A 14285-nucleotide genomic window follows, 5' to 3' on the forward strand; every position below is an offset into this window, starting at 1 on the left:
AGTTTATTGAATGTATTCCTCTGTCTAGCTGAAATTTTACATCATCTGAGTAATATGACCTCAGTCATTATTGTCCTTCACTTACGCTGGTCTCAATCTCATGGTCAAAGTAGTATTTTAGGAAAAACAAAAGTATTGGATGATTCTGTTTATACTCTACATGTGTTGGAAACCAAATACATGTATATGACTTACCGATTCCTGAAGGGTCATTTCTTGACTCTGCCCCTTCTAGGCTGTGCTGTTGGTATAGATGAGCAATGGTCTTCCTGTAGGGCAAGGGTCCCCCACCCCTTGAAGCCTCAGATAATTAATAGAGGGACCTCATTTAGTACGTATGCGAGCCACTAAAGAACACAGGCAACATGGATGACACTAAGAGTTGACCATCTTGGAAGGCTTCTTTCCTCAATCTCAGAAGACAGCCAGTGAAATGCAATGCTACCACAGCACCTCAATGGACCTAAATTCCAGTGATACGGGGATGAATGCCAAGGTCTTCCAGGCCAGGCAGGCTGGGCACCATCACAGCTGAGATATGTATCCGCTCCACTTTCTCCTTGGTTGCCCAGGGCTCAGATGGACTCTGTTAAAAGAATCTGGCAATCCACCTATTAACAAGTCATGGCAAGGGACAGGGATGAAGGTACGATTCTGCTGGTGAAGGCAAAGGTTTTCCCTCAGGTATCTCTAATTGCATTAACAATTTTCCCTTTGAAAACATCTGCAACATATTCTGGTTATTTCACTGTTGTAAAGGCCAAAGAACTAAGAGGCACCCTGCCAAAGCAATGAATACTTGCAGTGACTGAAGAAACTGTCCTCCCTTTCAAAGACATCCGACAGCCATATGATAGTGGCTTCAGGAAACACACTTTTCACTTCCTTCTCTCCCCTCACCTTGTTTCTCAGGTACATAGAAGAACTCTTCATACTGGCATTCCAGTGTGAAACATGAATGAATCTCTAAACCCCAGCTTCCTTGGACACCTGAACTATTGCTTGAGTAATCTTCACAAAAACATCCTCAAAACTGAAGTGTCTGATTTCCCAGCCCCGCCCAATAACACTGAAGACCACACTGCTGCACTGCACTGCTTTCCAGGTACAATCTTCGTCTCTCGCATCCAATTCCTGAAAGAAAATCTGGCCTAGGTCAGCCATGGGGCAAAGGTGCACGATGCCATGTGTATCACACTGATAAGCTATGGTCACTTGTGACGCATTTGTCCAGGATGGCTGACCATGTGTTGGCCCAGGAATCCTGCTGCTCTGAACACAGTGGCCATAACTCCACCGATAGACAAGCAACCACCTTTCCCACAAGGTGTGGCAGCGTGATGAAGCTGGCGATAGGATGGGTCACGGAACACAGATGTTGCTGCTGCAGTATTGGGCGGATGTGGCGTTGGCAGTGCTCTGATAACCCTGGAGAAGATGCCCATCTTCTAGGGCAGCAGTTCTCCTTCTGTGGGTCAGGACCCTGTTGGGGGTCACCTTTCAGATATTTAGATTGTGGTTCATAACAGTAGCAGAATTACAGCTATGAAGTAGCAACATAATGATTTTATGGTTGGGGTCACCACAACAGGAAGGTTGAGAACCACTGCCTTGAGGTGAAGGTTGCTATCCTTGTAGCTGCCTTTCTTAAGCTTGTTTTCTTGGCTTGGAACATTCTAACCTTTGCCTTGAACGCCACTCCTCTTTCCCCACTTCTTCACAGGACTAGCACCTGCTCATAGGAATAGCACCTCCTCCCAGAAGCTTCCTTAAAACACCAAATGTGCTTGTAGCTCCCACACTTGCTCTTCTCAAAGCCATGGGAAGCTGTACCATGACCATGTCCTCACTTGTCTGCAACCACTATTAGGTAGACACCCATTCACCCATTCATTCTTGTTGAACAAGTGACTTGCTTAACCTGTAGATCAAGAATCTCCGATTGTATCAAAGGCCAAGTGTAGAAGGATACATAAGTGAGTGTGCTCATTGTTTAGTTTAGAACCAGTGGTTTCACCATGCTACCTGATAATAACTTTTATGTCACATGTAATTTTATGCAACATTTTGTTGTGTAATGAGAAAGAGCTTAGGTATTGAGACACACATAGAGTAAGATTGCCCTAACCAGGCACCTTTGTGCATAGGTCACCTGATCCAATTTCTTGTGTTGGGAAGTTGACCATGTCAACACCAGCCCAGGAACTTTGAGTATGTATTGTGTAAGTATCGTTAGTTTGTGATCGCAGCATACTGGTTAGTTTTCATCAACAAGAGCCACCTTGGAAGAAGGAATCTCAGTGGAAAAGTTGCCTCTATCTGAATGGCCTGTGAGCATGTCTGTAGAGAATTTTCTTGATTAGTGATTGTTGTTGGAGTCCCCAGTCCACTGGGGGCCCTGGCATCCCTGGGGAGATGGTTCTGGTTTGAATCATGGTGGGAAAGCCATGGAGAGCAAGCCAGTAAGCAGCACCCTCTGTGGCTTCTGCTTCAAGCCTTGAGCTCCTGCCATGGCTCCATTCTACAATGGATGGTAACATGCAGGAGTAGGCCAAGTAAACTTTCTCACGTTGCTGTTGGTCTCAGTGTGTTCTCAGAGCAACAGAAAAGCAAACCGAAACAAGACTTCTGAGCCAACAAGGCATAGCTCATATATTCTTCCGAGTGCTAAACATTTCTAAGGGGTCTTTCTGTTTTTCCAGAAAAATGCAGCTAATGAGAATGATATAGACATAAGGAAGACACCCACGGTATCCTATTGTTCTATTGTTTATCATGTTTGCCCTCGTTTGTAATTCCCTTGTGTAGCAATAGGTCAATAGGTACAGTGTTGAAATGTTTGCGAAGTTTTCACAAGGCTTTTATTTTAGATATGTGCTAGGCATGGTGACTCACGATTGCAATCCTGTCCCTCAGCAGTCGGTACAGGCCTGTAAGTTTGAGGCCAACCTAAACTATATAGTCTAACTTCTCTTTCTTTTCCTCACACACACACACATGCACGCAGACACACACGTGCACAGATATATATAATTATGTAATACTGTACAAAAACTCTTTAAAAACATGTTTTAACACGAATTAATAGAATTCTGCCTTTTTTTTCTAGGCTAATACTATACAAGTTATGTAGATTAATGTGAAATAGTGACCTATCATAGCATGGTAATATTTAGTTAACATATAAAGATAATAGAAGAAATATAATAAAGTTCATTTCCTGTCAACTTTTCATACTTTTATTCTACCACCTTGAACATTCACATAGTATCCTGAACATTTTTAGCTCATTGGTGGTCCAGAGGATGCTCAGGAGAGATTTAAAGTACACTCTAAATTTGGTTTAAGTTTTAAAACTGGAAATGAAAGGACAGTTCTCAGCCAAGTATTGATCTTCCATTTTAAAAATGAAAACAAGAGGCAGACATCTTCAGCTACTTCTCCTAGAACTGGAATTTATAACCCAGGATGACATGCGCATGAGGGATGCTTGTTTAACTCAGTATATAAAATCACTTGTTCTCAGATATTACTTACTTGGTACCAGAGGCCTCAGAACTTAAGGGCATGTCCTCTTAACTAGCTAGACTGTTACTGTAGCTGTATCCAATAGTAGAAGCTCAGCAATGGTTGGCTTTTCGTAAGACCACTGACTTCATTCGGCAAACACTCATTCCTCTCCTGTGTTCTCGGCTTACACAGTGCAGCAGCAGCGAGCTCTGCTCAGTCTCTTAGGGCCCCAGGGTCAAAACGAAGGGAAAGAAAACTCCATAAAGGATGCTAGCTTCTCGCATTGCCAGGCATTGCACATGTTCTGCCTCTTCACATTTATTTCATCGTTGAAAGCAAAGGCGAAAATGGCCACACTTTAGTTTAAGAGTAAAGGGGTATGGAAACTGTGTTTATTTTCATACATGCAGAGTTACATCAATCACAGAAAATGAGAATAATATTAGTAGAACACAGAGACTGCAATTAGAAATGTGAATCCATTGCTATAAACATTTATAATAAAGCCTCACTCTATCTAACGTTGGGAGATAAATCTTAGACTCTGGGGCCTTGCTCCAGCATGTTGGGAGCATGAAAAGAAGCAGGTTGAAGTGGAGTCCTAAGAGCCTTAGCACCGGCTAAGCAGACTGCAATAATGAGAAGGAAATGTGAGGTCTCCAGAGCAACCAGAAAGTCTTGATCCTAGGAAGCAGGAAATGTGCATGTAAGAAAGAGTTAGCTGCATCAGATATGGTGGAGCAGTCCAAGCAGCTGAGTGATAAGGGGCCTTTGAAGTAGGCACTGGTGCTGGCAGTGATGGCCTTTGGCAGTGCATCTGCTAGAAACCTCAGTGTGCCTCAGGTTTAAACTCATAATTCTGCACATCATCCTCCTGCCTTTTCTATTTTAATTTTTGACACCCAGCCAACAAAGCTAGAAAGCTGAGAATAATTGCATGTGCCGAAAACACCCACATCCTTTCAACTTCATGCAGATTTCTGTTCCTAAATATCTCCAGGATCATTCTTTGCTATCCATCTTTGCCTCACAGTATCCAGGCCCTTGCCAACACTTGCCTGGCTATTTATGATGTCTACCTGGTCACCTGGCCTCTAGTCTTCTTCTACCAAATTCATTTATGACTGCATAATAAATTATCTTAAATCTATCCAAATTAAAGCAATGAAAGTGCTTACAATTCCTTCCTGTTTTTTTTTTTTTTTTGGGGGGGGAGGAATGCAGGGGACACAGTTCTGTGTTTATATCATGGGCGTCTCATGACGTTGTTTACATGAAAGAGATTTGCTTGGATTCCACTTTCAAGGTGGAGCCCAGAGGTTCCCATTCTTCCCTGATGGTTTTCTCCACAGAGTGACTTCCATGAATCTAGTCATGGTGACTCAGTTAAGACTCAGTTACGAGAATCTGTGAGTTTGAAGCTAGCCTGGTCTACTTAGTGAGTTACAGGCCAGCCAGAACTACACAACGAGACCCTGTCCTTCCCCCACCCCACCCCACCCCACCCCTAAAAAAAAGAAAAAAATAAGTTTCCCCTACAGAATGGCTTATGTGATCTCATGCTCCAGTAGCTTAATTCCCGCCAGGACAGTAGCCTAGGTTGGCAAGGCGGAGGCTGCAGTTTCTTTTCTATCCTGATTTTGAGAGTCACCTGATGTCTAGAGTGCTGTGTTGATTATGCAGTCTACTGAAGAGGAGAGGACACTGCATAAAGCCATGAACAGTGGAAGAGCAGCAGCACCATCCTTACTCGTATCAGCTTGATCCCTTTTACATTTCTGTGACTATTTAAAGGGATACAGTGACTATAGCTTGGATAGAAAGATGAAATGATGAGGCTATGGCGCAGTTCCAGAGACTGATGGGAGAAAAAGATTACGCTGTCAAGCAGAGAGGTCTATTAAATGACACCAGGGGTCAGCTGAAGATCTGTGCTAGATGTGCATGCTAGATGGACTGCCAAGGTGTCGAGTTTGGGAGTGATGCTATGTTGGAATTGTATTTATTCATTTCATACTAGGTGTCACTATGTAGCCCAGGCTAGCATGCACACACCTTAGCTAAGAGCTAAGGCACACACCGCCATGTTTGGCACAGCAATGGGACATTAACAGTAACACAGTGTAAGAGTAGGAGCGCTTCCCTGGGAGCTGGCTTGCTGGGCACAAGTTCAAGTCACAAATCATTCAGAGGCTAGTCTGGCTAGAAATTAAGTGACTTTCGGGAAGAAACTGATTATCAGGAGAAAATCGGGAAACGGGAACATAACGGTAACATAATTTTTCTGCTCGTGAACTTCTAGGAAATACATTCAAACCATAACAAGGTCCTAAGCTTCAAGTCTGAAGAGAGGAAACCATTTAACCAAGAAGGCACTAGAAGGTTTAGAAGCTGAAGAGAGTTTCAATCAATGGTTAAGAAGTGTGGGCTCCTCAACTGAAGAATGGATACAGAAATTGTGGTACATCTACACAATGGAATATTATTCAGCAATAAAAAACAAGGAAATCATGAAATTTGTAGGTAAATGGTAGGAAATGGAAAAGATCATCCTTAGTGAGCTATCCCAAAAGCAGAAAGACACCCACTGTATATACTCACTCATATAGACATATAATATAGGATAAACCTACTAAAATCTGTACACCTAAAGAAACTAATCAAGAGGGAGGACTCTGACTAAAATGCTCAATCCCCATCCTGAAAGGCAAAGAGGATGGACATCAGAAGGAGAAAACAGGGAGCAAATTAGGAGCCTGCCACAGAGGGCCCTGCCCTGGAGACTATCAATGCAGATGCTGAGACTTATGGCCAACTGTTGGGCAGAGTGCATGGAATCTTATGAAAGAAGTGGGAAATAGTAAGGTCTGGAGAGGACAGGAGCTCCACAAAGAGAGCAACAGAACCAAAAAATCTGGCCACAGGGGTCTTTCCTGAGACTCATACTCCAACCAAGTACCATGCATGGAGATAACCTAAAACTCCTGCACAGATGTAGCTCCTGTCAGTTCAGTGTCCAAGTGGGTTACATAGTAATGGGAACAGGGACTGCCTCTGACATGAACCGATTGGCCTGTTCTTTGATCACCTCCCCCTAGGCCACAGAGGAAGACAATGCATCCACTCCTGATGAGCTCTGATAGACTAGGATCAGAAGGAAGGAGAGTAGGACCTCCCCTATCAGTGGACTTGGGGAGGGGCATGGGTGGAAAAGGGGGAAGGAAGGTTGGATTAGGAGGGGAGGGTTTATGGGGAGATACAAAGTGAAAAAAATGTAATTAATAAAAATTAAAATAAAAAATATTTTTAAAAAAGTGTGGGCTCAAATCTAACCATGTCCTGTCTTCCAGGCAATGACAGTGTACTAATATGTGTTTCTTAGGCTTGATAAGTGAGAGTTATATAAAATCTTAAGATAAGAGGAAGCTGGCTGGAGGGTACCCTAGATCACCTGTCTCTTCTCTAAAAATTTCTGATCATTTAACAATAAAAAGTCATAGGCTGGTGATGTAGCTTAGATGTAGAACATTTGCCTTGTATTGTCAAGGCCTCAGGTTCAACCCTCAGTACTACCAAAATCAATCACCCAATAGCTATTAAAAAAGAAGATATCTCAGTGCCAGGGCCTGTGAGTAGCCATCATGAGGCTAAGTGAGAGTGATTTTCCTAAATGATCAGCAGGCAGAGATATGCCATTTGGATTTCCGTGGAAGTAAGGGGGCCACAGAAAGCTGGCTCAATGACTGTCCGGGGCTGTGGCACCCACGCTTCCTGAGGATGACATCTTCCTGCCTCTGTTGGTGACTGCTGCGTCTCCAGCTCCTGGGAGACCATGAGTACTGGGCGCAAACAGCTGCTCATTGGCTAGATGAATAGATGCTGCCATAGGAGCTGGAGTGCAGGCTCTGCATGTTATCTATTTGTTCATGTTTTCCTCTATCTTCCAGGGATTCAAGTTTATCCATCATGGCCTTAATTCTCTCCAGAAAGATAAACAAATGACTAAGGAGCCATCCATCAACATTTAGAGAAAGAATTGAGAATTCATAGAGGAAATTAAATTTTGCTGAGGAAGTAAAAGACATGTCTTTTTTTTATAAGGCTCCAGTATTCTTCATAAGCTCTCTAATAAAACTCTGATTTCCCATTTAAAGAGCAGCCATTTCTAAACTCTGTTTAGAAATCTCTTCCCCAAACAATCTCCTAACTCTTTAATAAGGAATAAAGGTAGTAATAACTACCATTTATGGAGTTCTTGAATGGCCTGGCATTATAGTAAACAATTAGGTACATTATTTCATTCACATTTTCCCAGCAGCCTCTATAGTTATTAGCTCTGTTTTATAAGACAAGAAAACGAGACTTGGAAAGGTTATGTACCTTGTGGTTATATGGCCAAAATGTTGAGGAGCCATGGTTTGAATGCAATCTGAAATGGTTTTTGTTCTTTTTTGTTTGTTTGTTTGTTTGTTTGTTTTGCTAAGGTACGATTTGTATACAACGTGATCCACTGTCTCCATGCACAGTTCTGTGAGGTTGGCTTACTGCTTGCTATAGGGTAATTAGCACCATAATCTAGATGTGGGGTGCTTCACAGGCTCAAAACTCTGCTTTTGTGCTCAGCCCTGACAACTACTGCTCAGCTTTCTTGGCCCAAATATGACATGAATATCTGGGAGTCTGTGTGGAGTCTGTCTTTTTTTTTTTAGCTCTGCAGAGCGTTTGGGAGCTTCATCCATAGCATAGCGTGCATCAGCAGTTCTCTCTTCCCCGTCCTCAGCAGCAGTCTATTGTGCTGGTGTGGCACAGCACGTGGCGACATTCACTAAATGAAGAAAGGTTGGGCTTTTTGTAGCTCTAAGCCGAGCCGCTCTGTGTGTGTGTGTGGGGGGGGGCACATAGTTTTTATTACTTCTGGGTTGGATTAGGTTGCTAGTTTATATGGAAAGGCTACATTTGACTTTATAAGAAATCCTAAACCAGATGCTTTAGCGGTTTGAGTCGTTTTCCTATAACAGTTCTGGAAGGAGCTAATCAGACAAGTTAAAGGCAGAAAGGCTGACAACTGAACTCCATACATCTGGCTACAAATCCTGTATCTTTTTATACTATACTTTCATCTAAAGGCTAACAATAGAAGAATCAATAGGGAATAGAAAAGGTCATTTCTGCAGGACAGGTCCCTTCAGGGGACGCCCAAAAAGGTACGTGTTGATAGCTGTCCTCTTTCTACCCATATTTCCTTCCTGTCGTTTTCTAAGTTAAGAAAAACTAGCAATTTGGAGATGATCATTAAATAATCCAGAGTAAACCAGGAAGCAAGCAAGTGTGGAGATCTACTTAAATAGTAGGGTAAAGATATATGTGAGCTAAAAGTAAAAAATGATTTTCTTAAAACCTAGGGAAATAAAATAACCAACAAGAATGAAAATGATCAATTTAAGAATTCAGGGAGTATTTCTGCCTTCAGTACAGGAACCTGTGTATTGTTTTCAGAGACTGTAGGCAGTTAAGGAGAAAAACTAGATTGTGTGTTTTCTGCACCGCAACCGTGGACAAAGCTTCATGCTTACTGTCCCTCGAGCTTTGCTGGCTGCACCTTTTCCAGGACTTGAGATACCCTGCAGGGACTCCTTAATCAGACCTCACCCAGCTGGAACAAAGGGGATCCTGTTGTCTTCCAGTAGCCTTTTCTCTCTCAGGGTCTCCACCAAGCATTTGTTAAACTGGGCTGAGCATCCCAGCCCGTGTGAATCCTTTGTACTTTCAAATACACCTGGCGGATGTACGTCCACAGTAAGCCTGGACATGATGCTTTCCTTGGTCTGAACTGAAGACTGTGGAACCCTGTGGGCTTTGGATTCAGATAAGTGGAACCATCTAGTTCTCGGTGATAAGATGCAGGGTTGGCTCAAGACAAGAGAGTTAACGCCATGGAGTCACATGGCTGTGGATCTCGAGGGAAACAAGGAGCAGGGATGACAGTGTTGCTGACACAGTGGAAACCAGAACTGGAGCCAACTCTAGACAGCCCCTGAGTTTGTGGACTAGAATCTTACCATTCTTTCCCATGCCTATTTTCGTTACCTCTCTGGTTGATTACTTTCTTATTTACATTATCCTCAGGCCATTCTAATTATGGTACCAGTCCACAAGTCAGCAGCTGTCTTAGTTAGGATTTCTATTGCTGTGATGAAACACCATGATCAAAAAACAAGTTGGAGAGGAAAGGGTTTATTTGGTTTACACTTCCACATTATAGTCTATCTTTGAAGGTAGTAGGACAGGACTGGAACCAGGAAGTAGGAGCTGATGCAGAGGCTGTGGAAGAGTGCTGCTTAATAGCTTGCTCAACATGACTTGCTCAGCCTGCTTTCTTACAGAAACCAGGATCACCAGCCCATGAATGGAGCCTCTCATAGTAGGCTGGGGCCTCCTCCATTGGTCACTAATTAAGAAAATGCCTTACAGCTGGACAGCTGAATCTTATGGAAGCATTTTCTTTTTTCATATTAATTATAGTTTATTCACTTTGTACCTCCGCTGTAGCCCCCTCCCTCATTCTCTCCCTATTCCACCCTCCCTCCCTCTTCTCCTCCCTTGCCCCTTCCCCAGTCCACTGATAGGGGAGGTCCTCCTCCACTTCCATCTGACCCTAGCCTATCAGGTCTCATCAGGACTGGCTACATTGTCTTCCCCTGTGTCCTGGCAAGGCTGCTCCCGCTTCAGGGGGAGGTGATCAAAGAGCCAGCCACTAAGTTCATGTCAGAGACATTACTGTTCCCCTTACTAAGGAACACACTTGGACACTGAGCTGCCATGGGCTACATCTGTGCAGGGGTTCTAGGTTATTTCCATGCATGGTCCTTGGTTGGAGCATCAGTCTCAGAAAAGACCCCTGTGCCCAGATTTTTGGGTTCTGTTGCTCTCCTTGTGAAGCTACTGTCCTCACCAGGTCTTTCTATCTCCCCTTTCTTTCATAAGATTCCCTGCATTCTGCCCAAAGTTTGGCTATGAGCCTCAGCATCTGCTTTAATACTCTGTTGGGTAGAGTCTTTCAGAGGCTCACTGTGGTAGGCTTCTGTCCTGTTGCCTGTTTTCTCCCTCTTCCAATGTCTACTCTCTTTTCCCTTCTGAGTGAGGATTGATCATCTTACCCTGGGTCCTCCTTCTTGCTTAGCTTCTTTAGGTATACAGATCTTAATATGATTATCATATATTACATGCCTAATATCCACTTATAAGTGAGTATAAACCATGTGTGTCTTTCTGCTTCTGGGATACTTCACTAGGGATGATCTTTTCTAGATCCCACCATTTGCCTGCAAATTTCATGATTTCCATTTTTTTAAATGCTGAGTAGTATTCCATTGTGTAAATGTACCACAATTTGTGTATCCATTCCTCAATTGAGGGGCATGTGGGTTGTTTCTGGGTTCCGGCTATTACCAATAAACATGGTTGATTCCTCAAGATCCAACTAACGCCTGGGCATACATCTAAAATATGCTCAAGTACACAACAAGGACATTTGCTCAACCATGTTCGTGGAAGCATTCTCTTAATTGAGATTCTCTCCTCTCAGGTGACTTTAGCTTGTGTCAAGTTGGCATAAAACTACCCAGCACACCAACATATAAGTGATTTTCGTTTTACCTATCTCATCTAATCACCTATGGCTAGAAAAAGGAGGCAAGGGAGGGACAGGAAGATGTGACACAAAGTATGGGTCCCCACAAAGCAGGAGGACTAAGAAAAGTTGATACAAACTGGGGAGATGATTGAGTCAGTCCATAACATGTTTGTCGTCCAAGCATGGAGGCCTGGGCTTGGATCAGCTTGACAGGAAAGCACAGGTCTGTAAACTCAGTGCTACAAAGGTAGAAACAGAATGATCCTGGAAACCTGCTGGCCAGACAGTCTGGCTGAGCAAAGATGATCTGAGTTCTTTCAAAAATTAAGGGGGATAGGAAGAGGTCTTAGGATTTGGGAGTGTGGAGCCTTTGTGCGACTTCTTTCGCCCAATCAGCCATTTCTTTTCTCAAGGTCACTGTTTTTTTACATCTGTCAATTAAAACTCTATCGCTCTTTTAAAAAAATAGTGACATGGAGAGCAGTATAGGAAGAGGAAGGCACCTCTGGCATTCACACACAAGTAAGCACACATTTGCACATATGTGAGAACACGCACACAGGTCGTGTGCACACAGCAACAACAAGGAGCCTACAGCCAGTTAATGCAAACATACTTAGCTCACGGTGCCTCGGTGTTCCTTGCAAGTACACACACTGTCCCCCGAGGCACAGACACTGTTAGCTTCTTCGTGGCTAACAGCAGAGACGCACCGGATCACCTCTACCTCGCTGCTTAGTGGCTGGCAGGCTTGTCATTTTTACTTATGAAACAATGCAGGGAAAATACTATTGGTGATTACCGTCCACTGATTACCTGTGCATTGCTTAGAATCACTTCGTTTAAACTTGCTCTGTTGTTGTCCTTTCTATGTTGACTTGAAAATTAAATGAGATGCGGTAAGATTAGTAAAAGGCCCCATGTTTCTGAGAAGCCACCTGAAGCTCCCGGGATGGCCCTGCTGATGACTTGCCCACTGATTTCAAAGGAGCCCCGAGGAAGTTCCCCCTGTGTGCTGCCGCTGTGTCCGCCTGAAAGAAATGAACACCCGCTCAAAATACGTGGTGTTCTGCCCTAGACAAGAGTGCTATTCGTGGAATGGAATGGTGTGGCAACTTTGTTTTAATACAAGACTGCTTCGTCTTTAAGATCTGGGTCTACAATTAAACATTATAGCTCGATGTTCAAGGAAATAATATGACTTGGACCAGTGTGTGTCCCCCTTGGCATGGAAACTTGAGTTCCAAATTTAGCAGACATGGATGAGTTTCCGTGTACTGCCATATCAGAGCACACAGCATCTGCACGCAGTGGGAAGATGGAAGTGGAGCCGGGTGGTGTGGGACAGACAGGTGGCAGTGAAGAAAGCCTCTTTGCATCTCCTCAGGTGAACGTCAGAGAAGCAGACTTTCTCCAGTCCACGTCAGTGGTGCCGACTCGGTAGCCTTGAGCTTGATTTGAGAGCGTTTCCATTTCTGTGTTGCGCGTTCTCTCTAACTCGTCCCATGGCCAGTGGTGAATCTGTGTGTCGGCCTCACAGAGGCATCTGTCAGGAGCTTGTGCAGAAGTAGCAAGGGCAAAGAACAAAAGGTGCAGAGGACACCTGTGGGGAGCAGCTGCTGGGCAGCTGTGTGTCATTGTGTCTCAGCTCCGAGGTTGCCTCACGGCAGCGCTGCATGGTAATTTGTGATCAGAAGCCCTTGGATTTCCCAAACAGCTTGACCTAGGAGAGAATCTGAGTAAGACATAGAAATGGTTCCTCCTATGAGACAGACTTAGAACAGCCTTAGTCATGGAGCAACCCACCTGACTTCCCATTTCCTGTCCACAGAACGAGCAGCTCCCCAGGGAAATCAGAGCTTTCTGTTCAGAGAGTCAGGGATGCTGATGTAAAGCCACAGACCGTGCCCTTCAGGAGAGAAACCTGATATCCAATGCCACACACAGCAGTGTCCCTGGGTTCTGCCTCACATGAGGTATCTGCATCCTGGAGAAAAGACCTGAGAGTCTTGTGTGCTTGCTTCCAGCTTTTGAACCTAGAATGACTGCAGTAATTCAGAGTGCTGCTCCAAGCAGGCCTTGGGAGTGGCTCCCTGGGAGACCCTGTTGGGATGGGCTTGCTCGTCAAGTGACGCCCAGAACAACTGGTGGGAAACCTGGTAGGGTTTCCAGCATGAGCATCTTGAAATGTCTGCTATCCCGTTTCTGTTCTCCGCTGAGGTCTGTTCCTTCATTTCCTGAAACCCGACTTCTTATGTGTTCTGCTACTTGTCAGCTGCATGTGTAACTATGACCTTGCTCTCTGTGTAAAAAGGACCTTTAGAGAAAGGTGCCAGGATGAAATCCTGCCCCAGCTTCCTTGTCAAGGAGTATTTCCTGGTTCAAGTTTGCTCCCATCTGGCAATGTCATGTCACCTTTCAGAAGCTGATGTACTGAGACTCTTGTGACAGAGGGCTCTTCTAGTCATACAAGTCTTACTTACCCTTGATTATCTGATGCCCCCACCCTTTGCCCTCCTTAACAATCCTTTGCCCTCAGCCTGGGTGTCTTGGAAACTACCACACTGGCGGTTTTTCCCTAAAAAGTTAAATAGAAAGGACCTTTTCCCCATTGGTAATTTTGATTTATAGTTTGATTTATTAGATTATCCCAGAGTTTGAAGCAGACTATAAACCACAAAGGTTCTTCAGTACCCAGATTGATTTCCTATGAGGAAAGAGAAAAGTTGGCATCGCCAGTCCAACTAAGCTGCACAAAGTAAATTATAAGTTGTCGAATTTTGATTTATTTAAGCACAGAAAAAGTCTACATGATTTGAAAGAATAACCTTCAAACAGAAAAATATGATGGGAACAAAATTATTCAGATGGAAAGGAAAGCTTGGACTTTTCATAACCATAAATTCTCAAAAGACAGGTGGAAGTCTATGACCTAGGAAGGAACCCTACAGCCAGTGAACTAGGCTAATTTAAAGGCAAAACAAAACCCTTTCCTGCCTAGCCATGGAAAGCACTACTATGCAGTGGGTTCCCGGTATGCGTATGCTTGAGGTATGTTTGAGTGTGTCCCCCAAGGGCCTTGCGCCGCAATAGATATGAAGCCTGTCTCTTTAAAGGGCGGGGCTTAGTGGAAAGTGATTAG

The 14285-nt window shown here is 43.9% G+C and overlaps 1 pseudogene; it reads right to left on the reverse strand.

Moving 5' to 3' along the window:
* Positions 1–375: 375 nt before the first annotated feature.
* LOC110550418 (NADH dehydrogenase [ubiquinone] 1 alpha subcomplex subunit 9, mitochondrial-like) lies at positions 376–1445 on the reverse strand (annotated as a pseudogene).
* Positions 1446–14285: the final 12840 nt, after the last annotated feature.

Source organism: Meriones unguiculatus, chromosome 20 (assembly GCF_030254825.1).
Source record: "Meriones unguiculatus strain TT.TT164.6M chromosome 20, Bangor_MerUng_6.1, whole genome shotgun sequence".
NCBI classification, from domain to species: Eukaryota; Metazoa; Chordata; class Mammalia; order Rodentia; family Muridae; genus Meriones; species Meriones unguiculatus.